The sequence below is a fragment of the Balaenoptera musculus genome, chromosome 10 (assembly GCF_009873245.2).
Source record: "Balaenoptera musculus isolate JJ_BM4_2016_0621 chromosome 10, mBalMus1.pri.v3, whole genome shotgun sequence".
In the NCBI taxonomy this organism is placed as follows: domain Eukaryota; kingdom Metazoa; phylum Chordata; class Mammalia; order Artiodactyla; family Balaenopteridae; genus Balaenoptera; species Balaenoptera musculus.
The window spans coordinates 4,055,012-4,070,179 of record NC_045794.1 but is presented as its reverse complement, the minus strand read 5'-3'; positions in this window follow the sequence as shown (position 1 = coordinate 4,070,179).

Sequence of the window (15,168 nt, the reverse complement as noted above, 5' to 3'; positions counted from 1 at the left end):
AAAATAGGACCATTTGACCATTGAAAAGAATAACGACTGCAGTGGACAGAAATACATCAAATATATAAAAACCTATGAATTCAGGGAACATATCTGCAATCCATGTATCAAACAAAGGACTTATATCCAGAATATACAACACTATATAATAAGACAAGTAGCCCAATAAAAAAGGAACAAAAGATTTGAACAGACACTTCACAAAAGAAGACATATGAATGGCCAATAAATCCATGAAAGAATGCTCAAAATTTCCTTTGTCATCAGGAAGTTCAAATTAAAACTTTATGAGATATCATTTCGTACCCCCTAGAATGGCTAACATTAAAAAAACTGACAAAACCAAGTGTTGAAAAGGATGTGGAACAACTAAGACTCTCATATGTTGCTGGTGGGAGTGCAAGAGTACAACCACTTTGAAAAACAGTTTGGCAGTTTCTCATAAAGTTAAATATTCACCTACCATACAACTCGGCAATTCTACTCTGAGAGAAATGAAAGCATTTTTCCACAAAGAGACTCATACATGAATGTTCACATCAGCACTATTCACAATAGTCAAAAGGTGGAAACACCCCAAATGTCCAACAACAGATGAATAGGTTAAAAAAAATGTAGTATATTCATAAGACAGAATGTTACTCAGTAATAAAAAAAGAAACAAACTGTTGATACATGTAACAACACAGATGAATCTCAAAAACATTATGCAATGAGAAAGAAGCCACACACAAAGAGTATATACCGTATAATTCCATTTATATTGCAGTCTAGAACAGGCAAAACTAATTAATAGTGAAATAAAGTAGATCTGTGGGTGCCTGGAGATGGAAGTGGAGGGATAATTACTGCAAAGGGGCCCGAGAAAAACTTTGGGGGGGCGGTCATAGAATATTCTGTATCTCGATTGTAGTGATTACGTAGTAGGTTATACATTTGTCAAAATGAGTGCAGTATACTTTATGTAAATTATGCTTTGATAAAATTGATTTTATTAATAGAAAGCTGTCCATAATGATTCCTCAAAACAAAGAAACAAACATCTCTTATTGGATGTCTTTGGAAGTTGCTAGGGCACCTATTATTATTCTGAAAATAAAGAGATTAAATAAATAAAATATTAAATAAATAAAGTATTAAGAATTTATACTGATTTTCCCAGGATATCCAAAGAGTTGAAAGTTCTATTTTATATAAGAATACCAATGAACACATGTAGAAGAAATGGCATTTTGCGATGTCTGGTAAACCAATGTGATATCACTGGATGGTGAAACCATTAAGTTTCTGGTAGGAAACATCGTAACGGATGAGTCAGGTCGCCAATCCCTAAACACACTGATCAAACTTCACGTCACTAAGAATGGAATATGCCCCCTGATGCTATGAAATATGAACCCGAATCTATGTGAGATCCCAACTCGACACATTTACAGCAAATAAAAAGAGGAAAACTGTAAATAACAGCACAAGAAAAGAATCAGACAAATACAAAGTCAGAGAAATTTTATAAGATGAGTGATCTAATTGTTCTTATTTGTTAAGATATAATATGAAGAAGTATTCTGGTGAGAAATTGTAAGATGTCTGGAATTTGTTTTAAAATTCTCTAGTAAAATAAGTAAAATAGATAAAAATAAATGAAACCATATTGGAAACTTTTTAAAAAACCTAGATGATGGGTACATCAGGATTCTCTATACTGTTCTCTTTACTTTTATGTACATTTAAATAGTTCCATAATAAAAAGTAAAAAAAAAAAAAAGTTACGGCTTTCAGAGTAAAACTTTAATTATTTGGGAAATCAACTTAATTGTTTGATGATGTCAAACAAAATAGGCGTCCCCAGGATGTTTCTTCTTTCAGTCTGATTTTATTTAAGTCAAGCGAATACGTGTTTGAAAAGTCAGACAGTACTATAAAACTTATAACAATTATCCTGCTAGTTCTTGATTTTTTCACTTTTAGACATTGCTTATTGATCTTCAAATGTCAATGTCTGTCAGTTTTTATCTTGGGTCAGTTAATTTCCCGCTAGAGGGACCTTCCTCTCTAATCCTCTGCTCATGTGGGAGAAAGGGGTGGGAAAGGAGCAGTTGCCTGGCTGCCTGGATGGGGGGAGGCTTCTCATCTAATCTGTGAAGAAGCCCTGGTCTCTAGCCCCACCTTCAGAGGTACTTGGTGCTTCCGCTCCTGGGTTTGCTGGACAGATTTCCTGTTCATGGTCCACCATAGGTATCCATGGATTGCTCAGCTCAGCTAAGTCAGTATCCATTCACCCACTGACCACCATCATCATTTATCCATTTGACAAATAATGTATTGAGGGCCTGCGATGTGATAAATACTGTTTTAGGTGCTTGGGATATAACAGTGAACAAAACAGGCAGTGGGTATAATAAGTAAGTATGTTATGTATGATCTTAGAGCAGGAAAAGATAATCAGAAGTGTGGGGAAGAGGGTGTTGGGTTGTAATCTTAAATAGGGTAGACAGAGTGTGTGTGGCATTGGCAAGATGACCTTTGATTAAAGACCTGAAGGAGGGAGGGCAGCCATGTGGATGGATTGGGGGACAGCCCCGTTTAGTTGAAGTCTTTTACCTGTGTGGATCCCTCTTTTTGTCCTTGTAGGGTGTATCTTTTTATTCTGTTCCACCGTGTCGATGGGGTTTGGGAAGGGAATGGACATAAACGTTGATGCACTCAATCCAAATCACTTAACCAGAAGGGCCTCCTACTAGCCCCCACTTCTCATCCTAGTAAGTTTCCTGTCTTTCTCAGATTGTCCCGCACCAGATGAGTACATAAGACATCAATAATTAATATCTGTTTATTCTTACATTACATTAATAAATCATTAATAGCTAAACCATTAGTTTCAGAAAGCTCTATTTGACTTAAAATTTTGTTCAGCCTCCTACAAGTTCATTTCTTTTCTACATCCCCTTGAAGAGCCACTCCACACCTTGTACTGTCAGCTATGAAATGGTTGTGCACCTCATAGCGGTCAGGGTCCTCAGTAGTGGGTGGGAAAGTGCTCTTCGTGAGGGTTACCTATTCAGAGTAGGATCTCGAAGAAACAATGCAACTCATTGACTAAAATACGGAAAGTGGGGAACTGTGTGTGTGTGATGGAACTGTGTCATATAGTATTGGGGTGGTGGTTATCTGACTGCAAGCATTTGTCAAAACCCCCAGATCTGTGTACCACAAAGAGTAAACTTTACCATACACAATTTTTCTTTTTTTAAATTAGGATTTCCAGTTTCTGATCCAGCATGAAAGAAGCTTGGAAGTCACCACTCTGTCCTGACAAGAATAAAACAATGAAAAAACTTAAAAATCAGCAACTCTTCTTAGATCCATAAATAAAATAAAATATAGAAGAAACTGTGTCAATTCTCTATAATCTCTTTCAGAAGATAGAAGCAGAGGGAATACTTCCTAACTCATTCTGTGAGGTCAACATTACCCTAATGCCCAATCCAAACAAAGATATTACAAGAAAAGGAAACTACAGACCAATATCTCTCATAAACATAGATGCAAAAGTCCTCAACAAAATATCAGCAAATCAAATCCTACAAGGTATACAAAGATTTATAAAGCTATGACCAAGTGGAATTTATGGCAGGTATGTAAGGCTGGTTCAACATTTGATAATCAGTAATGTAATCCATTATATCAATAGGCTACAGGAGGAAATTCACATGATCACATTAGCAGATGTGAAAAAATATTTGATAGAATCCAACACTCAAATTCATGATAAAAAGTCTCAGTAAACTGGGAAAACAGGGGAACTTCCCTAACCCAGTACAGAATATCTACAAAAAACCTACAGCTAACAGCGTACTTAATGGTGAGAAACTTGAAGCCTTCCCACAAAGAGCAGGAACAAGGCACGGATGTCCCCTCTCACCACTGCTTTTCAACATCATACCAGAAGTCCTAGCTAGTGCAATAAAACAATAAAAGGTATACAGATTGGGAAGGAAGTAATAAAACAATCTTTGTTTATAGATAACATGATCATCTACGTAAAAAAGGTAGAAAGGAATCTACAAAAAATCCTGGAACTAATAAGCTATTATAGCAAAGTTGCAGGTTACATATTAATACACAAAAGTCAATCACTTTCCTATATAGCAGCAATGAACAAGTGGAATTTGAAATTAAAAACAATATAAACATCCTCCTAAAAATGAAATACTTAGGTATAATCTAGCAAAATGTGTACAAGATCTGTACAAGGAAAACTACAAAACTCTGATGAAAGATATCAAAGAACTAAATAAATGGGGAGATGTTCCATCTTCATGGATAGGAAGATTCAATATTGCCAAGGTGTTAAATCTTCCCAATTTGATCTATAGATTCAAAGCAATTTCAGTTAAAATCCCCAAATTATTTTGTGGATATCAACAAATTGATTCTAAGGTTTATATTGAGAGGCAAAAGATCCAAAATAGCCACCACAATTTTGAAGTAGAAGAACAAAGTTGAGAATATATGCTACCAGACTTCAAGTCTATCAGGCTAAAGTAATCAAGACAGAATAGATCAATGAAACAGAAGAGACAGCCCAGAAACAGACCCACATAAATATAGTCAACAATCTTTGACAAAGGAGCAAAGGCAATACAAAGGAGAAAGGACAGGTTTTTCAACATTTCAACAAATGGTGCTGGAAAAATTGGACATCCACATGCAAAAAAAAGAATCCAGGCACAGACCTTACACCTTCACAAAAATTAACTCAAAATGGATCACAGAACTAAGTGTAATATGCAAAACTATAAAACTCCTAGAAGATAGTATAGAAAAGAATCTAGATGACCTTGGGTTTGGTAATTACTGCTTAGGTACAACACCCCAGGCATGTTCCACAAAAGAAATAATTGATAAGCTGGACTTCATTAAAATGAAAAATTTCTGTTCTGTGAGACACACTGGCAAGAGAATGAAAAGACAACCACCCAGAGAGGGAGAAAATATTTGCAAAAGGCAATCTGATAAAGGACTATTACCTAAAATATACAAAGAACACTTAAAACTCAATAATAGGAAATCGAACATCCCGATTAAAAAATGGGCTGAAGACCTTAACAGACACCTCACCAAAGAGGGCATTCAGATGGCAAATAAGCACATGAAAAGATGCCCCACATCATATGTCATCAAGGGTAATCCAAACTTGAACAACAATGAGATACCACTACACAGCAGTTAGAATGGCCAGAACACAAACAACATCAAATGCTGACAACGGTGTGGAGCAACAGGAACTCTCTCATTCACTACGATGGGAATACAAAATGGTACAGCCACTTTGGAAGGCAGCTTGTTACTTTCCTCACAAAACTGAACATACACTACCATAGGATCCAGCCATCACACTATTTAGCATTTATCCAAAGGAGATGCAAATTTATGTCCACACAAAACTCTGCACAGATGTTCATAGCAGCTTTAGTCCTAATTGCCAAAACTTGGAAGCAACCAAGATGTCCTTCAGTAGGTGAATGGATAACTGTGGTCCATCCAGACAATGGACTATTATTCAGCACTAAGAAGAAATGAGCTATCAAGCTACGAAAAGGCTACATACTGTGTGATTCCAACTATATGACATAAGGGAAAAGGGAAAACTTGGGGACAGGAAAAAGATCAGTGGCCACTAGGGGCTGGAAGAGGGGGAGAAGGTATGAAAAGGCTAAGCACAGAGGGTTTTTAGGGCAGTGAAAATACTCTGTATGATACTATAATGATGGATACATGTCATTGTACATGAGTCCAAACCCAAAAGTGAGCCCTAAGCTAAACCATGGACTTGGGGTGATTATGACTTGTCAGTGTAGGTTCATCAATCATAAAAAATGTACCACACTAGTGAGGGACGTTGATAACGCAGAGGCTGTGCATGTGTGGGGTGGGGCTGTATGGGAAATCTCTGTATCTTCTGCTCAATTTTTTCTGTGAACCTAAGACTGCTGTCAACAATAAAGGCTATTTTTAAAAACCAACCAGGAGGTTGGGGGATCCTAGAATGTCATGGAGACTTTGACAAATGGATTTAATAACTGTATCACAAATGTATGACTTAACCACAGTGAAGGGGAGTGGGGGGGGGACGGGAAGGGGGGAAGGAGCTGACCTAAGTAACTGTGGGAAATGGTGTTTTAACTGGAAACGGTAAGGCTACAGACAGAAAGCACTGTACAAAACACTGTGTTCTCATTGGAAAATGTGTTTCTCACAGAGGTACAGGTTAGCAATTCTGAAACTACTTTATGTGTAAACCAAGGCTGAACAAATAAGTAAATAAACTGTGGATAAAAGAGCCAAATTTCTCACCACCAGAAAAAGAAGTTACATTTTCGCTGGAGGGAAGGCTAGAGTCCAGGGTGCAGTTGGAGAGAGCGGTAAGAACTTATTTAGTACGTATAGAGATCTAGAGATACAGAAATGAATATAGACATGTGTGTGTACACGACTTAGCACATATACATATATTTCCTAACTCTGTCTGTAGAGAGGACCCAGAAGCAGCCATGCCCTCTTGGCAACAAACATACCCAGCACTTGGATCCTTGTTTCTAAATAACATTCTCCAATAAAAGGAATCAGAGCTGCATGGAGAAATGGTTGATTCTAGGGCTAGGACAGGGAAAATACAAGATGAGCCTGAAGCATCTTTTGGAGTCAGGAAGTAAAGAAGACACACAGAGACAGAGAAAAGGAAGGAAAATAGAAGAAAAGAGAAGGAAAGATGAGGACGTGCGAAAAAGATACAAACGCTAACCTGGAAGAGCTTCCCACGGCCAAAGCTGGAACCATTTGAGGAAACAAACAAACAGATTCGAATCTAAAGAATACAATAAATCTTCCTGAGTCCATATTGATTGTATTGGATTGAATCGTGTCTCCTCAAAATTCATGTCCACTGGAATACCACAGTGTGACTTGGTTTGGGAACAGTGTCTGTGCAGGTATAATTAGTTAAAGAACTTGAGCTGAAATCATCCTGAATTTAGAGTGTCCTTATAGGAAGAGGAGAAGGTGATACAGAGATGGAGGTAGAGAACAGAGGGATGCCTTTAAGGCCAAGAAGCAGCAAGCATTGCCAGCAACCACCAGAAGCCAGGAGAGAGGCGTGAAAGGGGATGGTCCTCCCTTGGACCCTCTAATAGGAACCAACCCCGCCAACACCTTGATTTCAGACCTCCACCCTCCTGAACTGTGGAAGAACACATTTTTATTCTTTTAAGCCACCCTGTTTGTGGTAATTTGTTATGGTGGTGCTGAGAAACGGATACACTAATATAAGTAAATCATTAAACAAATAAAGGAGAGAGAAGGAACAAATTTCCCCTACAGGGGAATTTCAAATAGTATGTCTAGATAATCCCCTCTCCCAGAAGGGAAGCTTAATTCTTCTCCCCTTGAGTGTGGGCTAGACTGAGTGACTTGCTTCCAAAGAACAGAATAAAGGAAGAGAAAAAAGAACAACTCTACAGAAAAATAGGAACTCCATAGAAACATACCCCTTTAAACTAGTGATCAAGTTAATATCACCAGTAAAAGGTCATGTTGACGGTGTGTATTCCCCATTATGATGCAGTGAGAAGGGCACTTCGCTTTCATGGTATTCTTTCCCCAAACCCATAACCTCGGTCTAATCATGGGGCAACATTAGATAAACCCAAACTGAGAGACATTCTACAGAATACCTGAACATCACCCTTTAAAGCTGTCAAGGTCATAAAAAAACAAGAAAAAGACTGAGAAACTGACATAGATCAAAGGATACTTAAGGAGTTATGACGATTACAGGCAATGTGGGATCCTGGACTGGATCCTGGAACAGAAAAAGGGCAGAAATGGGGGAACTGGTGACACTGAGTAAACTGTGGCATTTAGTTAATAGTGTGGCACCAATGTCACTGTCTTAGTTTTGACACACGCACCACACTTAAGTAAGATGCTAACAGTGGGAGAAGCTGGCTGAGAGATATACAGGAACTCTCTTTACTGTCTTTGTAACATTTTGGTAAACCTAAAATAATTCCAAGTTAAAGTTTTGTGTTGTTTTTTTTTTTAAATACAACTGGGAGTAAATGATCTAGAAGCCAGTCAGCACTTTCTCTACCTTGACTTTCCATCTGTGGTTTTATTTCCTTTCTCTGAGATGGAAGAGAATCTTGACTCAACTTCTGTTTGACACCTCCCCCTTCCAACCTCTTTCCCAAACTAACAAACACATTTTAAAAATAAGAAAGTAAGTAAATGAATGAATGAATGAACAAACAAATAGATAACTTACAGTAGAGTGAGGGCATCCAGCAGTTTGGTGGGAACCATTAGAAAGTGTAAATATTTAGCCCTCATGACTTGCCCATCACAAGGGCAACAGCCGCACCAGCACAGTGTTTCAAAATGAAAGTTCAATATTTATTCTGGTTCCCCAGTCCCTCGTCCACCAGGGCTCCCTGCACAGCTGGCTTTCGGATGGAGCCAAGGTCCCTCCTATGGGCCTCCCGATTTCCCACTCCACATGTGTTGTAGGTAAACAATCTGCTGGCGTCCACTCCATCTTATTGGCAGTCAAGAAAGAAAAGCCCGGTCAGAAGAAGGGGAGCACGTCTCACCCACTCTTGGATATCTTCAGCAGGTGTCTGTGCAGATCAGATGCACTGGATAAGTTACTGAGTGTCCTCTGTGAACCGGAAAGCACTCCGGAATCTCGGGATCTTGTGAGGCAGTGATGTTGCTAGTATTGGCCCTGTGCTTTGGTTCTCTTTGGACTATGAGGCTGTCCTTGCCACAAGACCAGATAACCTGCACAGGCATCTAACACACAGCAAGCCAGCCCGACTTGCTTTCTCAGCCCTTGCAGCCCTTGATTCTGTGGCTGAGACACTTGATCCTTATGACTTTGGGCTCAGCTCTACAGTCATGCCTTGATTAAAAAAAAATTAATTCGGGACTTCCCTGGTGGTCCAGTGGTTAAGACTCCGCACTTCCTTTGCAGGGGGCACGGGTTTGTTCCCTGGTCGGGGAACTAAGATCCCCCCCAACACACAAAAAAAATTAATTCAACCTCATGGCAGCTCTGTGCTAGGTATAGGAACACAGAGATACATAAGACACGATTCCTAACTTGGAAGCGATCACTCTTGGCTGCTTCTTTGCTTTGGTTCTAATCCCATTTGGTACCCTAGTTTAGCTTTTCCTCTCTTCTCCAACTCCAGGCTTGTCTCTCTCTCTCTGGCTGGTCCATCCAGACTACCCCGCTGGTGATGTGATTCTCCAGTTTGGCTTTGGACTCCCTCCCGTTGGGCCATCCCCAGCATGGCGGCAGCACAGGGGAGAGGAAGTAGTTTTGGTGTCCTTGCTGATTCTTAGCCTTGGAGGTTCAGGAGTCTGGCAGTGTTGGCTATCTCCCTTCCTGCCTGGGCATCAAGTTTCTAGAGTTGCTTGCTGCCTTTCTCCCTCATTTGTTGGGACATTCTGGCCATCCTTGGGACATTCTACTATGTCATCTTAGGTGCTTGCACCCACTTCCTGTCTGGACCCCAGTGGACTTGTGTACGTACCCCTGAGCACTGATGTGCCCTTCAGATGGAACCTCCCAGCAGCAGCGCTGGGACCTTGCCTCCATCCCATCTTGCTCCCACTAAGGCAAGGGAATCTTCTTCCTTATCACAGCTCCTCCATGGCTGCTGAGAGGGTCCAGCTGAAAATGACTGGACAACATGTCGCCTTAGCAAGAGGAGGGTCCTGCCCCAATTGGGAGAAGCACAACTGCTCAGCACCCTCAAGATTTTCATCTTTTCCAGGAACTTTGACAAGAGGCACATTCTTGCTCAAGTCTGAACCAGTTTTCTGTGTCCTACCAAGCGATCAAAGTCTAGTCTTGAAGCCAAAATATCTCATTTTGGGCCTTAATGTCTGTATCTCTTTTAAAGTTTTCCTCTTTTTTTTTTTTCCCAAAGATGGGGGAAACCTAACTGAGAATGGCTGTACTGGTCTGGAGGTTGGCAGAGGTTAAGGTATCAGCTAGCAGCAGAGTTGCTTGGAACATGGCTTTCCCTCTGATGTCCAGCTGCCCAGTTCCAGGGAGCAGAAAACCATCCCCTCAGCCCTCAGGACCAGTCACTTCTGCAAGATAGCAGAGAGCAGGGAGCTCCATTTGCTATGTGAATATCATTACTTTTCCTATGTGTTCCATGACGTGAAAATGGTTGAGAGGCTCTCTTGTAGGTTCGGACATCGATTGCTACCTTCCTCATTGCTCTGGCGGAGACAATGCCTTAGAATTCTGGGGTACAGCTGGTGGGGAGGAGAGAAGGATGGACTAGACCAGCTAGAGAGAGGTCCAGGAGCCACTCATAGGAGAGAATGTCTCTCAGTTAACAATCTCAGAGATGCTGAAGGCAAAAAAGTGAAGAGCCAAGCTTTGGACCATAAGACCAATGAGTCTAGACCTATCATTGACTCAAGGGAACTGGGGGAGTTTCTGGCCCAGATGTGAAGGACCAGGAAGTGAGAGCATCGGGGATCTGATGAGAGGACCAAAGGAAGGGAGTCTGAAAGATGTTGCATCCTTGTTGGACTTTCACCTGGGACCCGTGAGAACTAGATGCATTTCGAGGGCCAGAGTGGATCAGAGAAATTCATCACTGTCAAGCCCTACACTACCAGTGCTTGCAACTGAAAGTATTCTTTTCCCTCCCTTCCACCTCTTCAAATACTACTCATCCTTTGAGGTCCAGCTCAAGACTGACCTCCCTCTGTAACTTGCCACGTCCTCTGAACTCCCACCACCACCTTGATCTCCATCATTCACTTTGGCATGTGACTGCTGATGCATTGCATTGTAAAGGCTCACAGGTACCACCTTTGCCTAGTTTCTCTCCTGGAAACAAGGCACCCTGTCTTAGGTCCTTTCATAACCCTCCCTGCATCTAGCATTCTGTTGGGCTTAGTAATTTCTCGTGAAATGGACACAGTCATCAAGTGATATTGACATTCTCAATGGCCCAGATGCTTCACCAAACTTGGGTGTTGCCTGTCTGGCTCCACGCAAATAAACAAATGTCTGTAAATGGAAAGATTTTCCTAACACGTGTCAACTGGCAGAGGCTAAACTTAGTGCCAGTAGGAGAGGCACACCATGGGGCTTAGCAAATTAGGTTAAATCAGTAGTTCTCAACCTTGGATTCCCATTTTCAAAACCTCCATTCTGATTTAATTGGTCCAGGATGGAGCCCAACCAAGAGTGTGGTTTTGTTTTTTTTTTTTCTTGTTCTTTATGGTAATTAGGGCTTTTTAAAAAAATTTATTTATTTTTATTATTTATGACTGTGTTGGGTCTTCGTTTCTGTGCGAGGGCTTTCTCTAGTTGCGGCAAGCGGGGGCCACTCTTCATCGCGGTGCGCGGGCCTCTCACTATCGCGGCCTCTCTTGCTGTGGAGCACAGGCTCCAGACGCGCAGGCTCAGTAATTGTGGCTCACGGGCCCAGTTGCTCCGCGGCACGTGGGATCTTCCCAGACCAGGGCTCGAACCCGTGCCCCCTGCATTGGCAGGCAGATTCTCAACCACTGCGCCACCAGGGAGGCCCCCAAGAGTGTGTTTTAAAAGCTCTCTGGATGATTCTAATAGACAACCGGGATTGAGAACTTCATTTCATGTTCTGAATCTTTTCAATGTGCTTTTCATGCTCTAGTGTCCAATCCTATCTGATCCAGTTTACCCATCCCAATGTCTAACCAGTGTTTTCTACTTTTTTTGTATAATTTGATTTATTTATCAAGTACTTAGTACATGATGTGCCAGGCAGAAACGAAGAGAAATCTGGTGGTCTGCCCTCAAGAAATCCACTGTCAAGTGAGAGACACGTTTATGGAAATAAATAAAGGTACAAGTAAACTTTGCTGCCTAAACTCGAGAACTTAAGAGATTCAGATAAATTTTTGGATCACACCGTGCTGTCTGGATTCTCACAGCTTGCTACCTGAAATTCAGAAACCAAGTAGATTAAGATAATGTGGGACTCCTCTCTATGCAAATTTACCATCCAACCTCTTGCTAAGACTCAAGACCTAAACAGACTGGGAAAGTACACTCTTGTAAGTGCTGTGGAGGAGAATGAGTTGAGAATGGGCAGGAAGGAATGGCCACCCAGAGGAGTAAGTCTCCCTGGTCTCGGGATCTGACAGCTCCCAACAGCCAAGCTAGGTAAAAAAGGAAGCTTTCTGGGCTAAGTGTGTCAATGCTGTGCTCAGTCTCAGCTGGAGATATTTTCTTTTTTCATTTTTGAGACTTTGGTGTCTCCAGTAGCGCCTGAATGTAGTTTCAAAGAAAAGGCTGAGCATCTCCCCTGTCTGGTTTAGTTGAGTCCTGCAGATGGCCAGTGACCAGTCAGAAAAATTGGGGGTATTTGGGAGGAGAAGTAGGTATAAAGGAGAGGGCAATCAAGGGATGTTGCTTAGCACGGGCCAAAAGACTGAAGAGAAAGCTCAAATTAAGAAGCCAGCAGTGGTCCCTCTTGAGTCCAGAAGTACACGCTCCGGGTACCACGCTCCACACTCTCAGTTGACTGTCATGCCTCCTTCCTGGGGCACTTGGATGCTTTCTACAACTGCTCATCTGCATCCCATCTCCTGTCTTAACCTTGACTTTGATATACCTTCAGATACATCTGGGGTTACTGATAACGTGAACCTGTCCATCACTCACTTACCTCATGGTGTTAGGATAAACGTGAAGGGGCTTCAGAGGTCATCTTTTTTGTGTCCTACCCAACAATAAGCAGAGGGAAGGCTCACTCTTGTTCTGCGGGATCCGTGGATGGAGATTCTCCCCCAGGACTGGAATCTCACCTCCTCTGATGCTGCCGCTGAAGCCCAGCCCCCAGTTCTGGACTCCTAACACGCCTGCATTTCCCAAGGCATGGTTGGCTCTGCCCATCCCCATCTTTGTCTCCTCTTTCCTCTGGCCTCCCTCCTTCTGCAAATTTTTTCTGCACTTGACTCCAACCATAAATGTTATTAATACTTTGTTAAACTAATAACAAAGACAACAGTAATAATGAATGGCAGGGTAGCTATACTGGAGACTTTCAGTTTTTTAATAACCAACCTTTGGGAGATTTAGTAACTATTAAAGCATCTACCAAGAGAATCATCCAGGGACTTCCCTGGTGGTGCAGTGGTTAAGAATCCGCCTGCCAATGCAGGGGACACAGGTTCGAGTCCTGGTCCAGGAAGATCCCACATGCCACGGAGCAACTAAGCCCGTGCGCCACAACTACTGAGACTGCGCTCTAGAGCCCGCGAGCCACAACTACTGAGCCTGCGTGTGCCACAACTACTGAAGCCCACGCGCCTAGAGCCCATGTTCCGTGACAAGAGAAGCCACCGCAATGAGAAGCCCGCTCACGGCAACAAAGAGTAGTCCCTGCCCGTCGCATCTAGAGAAAGCCGGCGCCCAGCAACAAAGACCCAACGCAGCCAAAAATAAATAAAATTTTAAAAAAAGAAAAGAAAATCCTCCAGAGGGACTTATACATTAAAAAAAGATGGCGATTTGGGACTTCCATCTGATGGAGTTCACTGCACCAGAAAAGGGCCTCGTGTTGCAATTTAAGAATGCTCTCTCTGAGTTATGTCCCTCAAAACGATTTCCCAGGCCCTTCATCTGTTGGCCCACAAAGGAGGATTGATAAGAGAGTTCAAGGAAGCCGAAAGCCAGGAGCCTTCCCCGTGCTGGGCCGAGGAAAGGTTGAAGCAGGCCAGGCACCAACGCTTCAGCCCCTTGTCAGCAGCCTTTGATCTGCGTGGCAGCTGACACGAAAGTAGAATCTGGCCCTCCAACTGTACAGGACGAGACTTGACAAGGAAATCAGTTTCTCTGACAATTTCAAAAGCCCTGACACTTTCGTCACTTGGCACTTGGCCCTGGGGAAGGGTGCCGTGGACACACAGGCACCCACCAGAGAAGCCATTTTCCTGGAAGGACTGACAGGCAAGTGCGGGCAAGTCTGTGAGGAATGAAGGATACGCTCTTCCCTGCCCCTCCTGGAGGACAGGTGTTGCGGAAACCAGGAGAATTTTGATCGGAGAACTGAAGGAACTTCCTACCTGTCTGTCTGGGTGGAAAGGCACCAGGAGGGGTGGCCAGGGAGTCTGGAGAAACTCTTTCAGTCTAAAGAATAAGCATAACTGCTGCTGGGCTTGCAGGTTTAAGCAGAAGATGCTTAGCTGGCCCCGGGGAGGATCATTCCACATTGGCGAGGCTTCGTGGGATTTAGATGTGCATTTTCAGCGTGCGTCACTGAGCAAACCAAAATACATTGTGTTTGGCCTTTTATTATAATTCCATCTTACCGTTTGGCTGCCTGAGTGCCCTTGTCAGTGGACTCAGCCCTTATAGGCTGCTCTGTTTGGGATTCACGACAGACACTAAGGTGCCAGGCTTGGTTCAGGACCCGTGCTTGGCAGTGAGCCGAGCTGACATCTTGAGCGTTCTCGATTAAAAAGCCAGCTAAAGTCCAATTACCTTTCAGGGATGCCTAGGACGACTCCTGTTCCAGTGAGAAGTGGACGAAATGTCCTCAGAAACTGACAGCCAGAGTCTATGACATTTTGCTTTGGTGATGGGCTCAGGGCAGCACAAAGTCCCAGAGGCTTCTGGAAGCCAGGCTTGACAGGCAGCACTGATTATTCTCCCAAAGAGGAATGAGTCTGAAACTGAGTTTGGTGGGGAGGTACGACGAGCATAGGAGACGCAGTTCTCTCCCTCTGGGGGGGGGGTCCCAGCTGACATGGAGTGAGAGACCTCGGGAGATGCCAGCAGCGCATGCTTATCTGTTAAGACGCAGACTGAACTCAAAGTTAGTGCGTGGAGCTGCAGACGTGATGTCAGAGCTACCCACACAGGGAGCCAAGAGCAAGAGAAGAGGCAGATTCTGCAAGCTGTCTGGCAGTGGATGGGTAGTAAGGGTGTTAGAGGCCGACAAGCAGTCACCTGGCTGCCAAGAGGGGGGCCACCTGTTGTAGGTCAGACTTCCCAGGAAGCAGATTCTGAAATGAAGATTAGCGTGAAGGACATTTATTGGGAAGTGCTCGTTGGATCACCACCTACGGGGGAAGAGAAGAAAG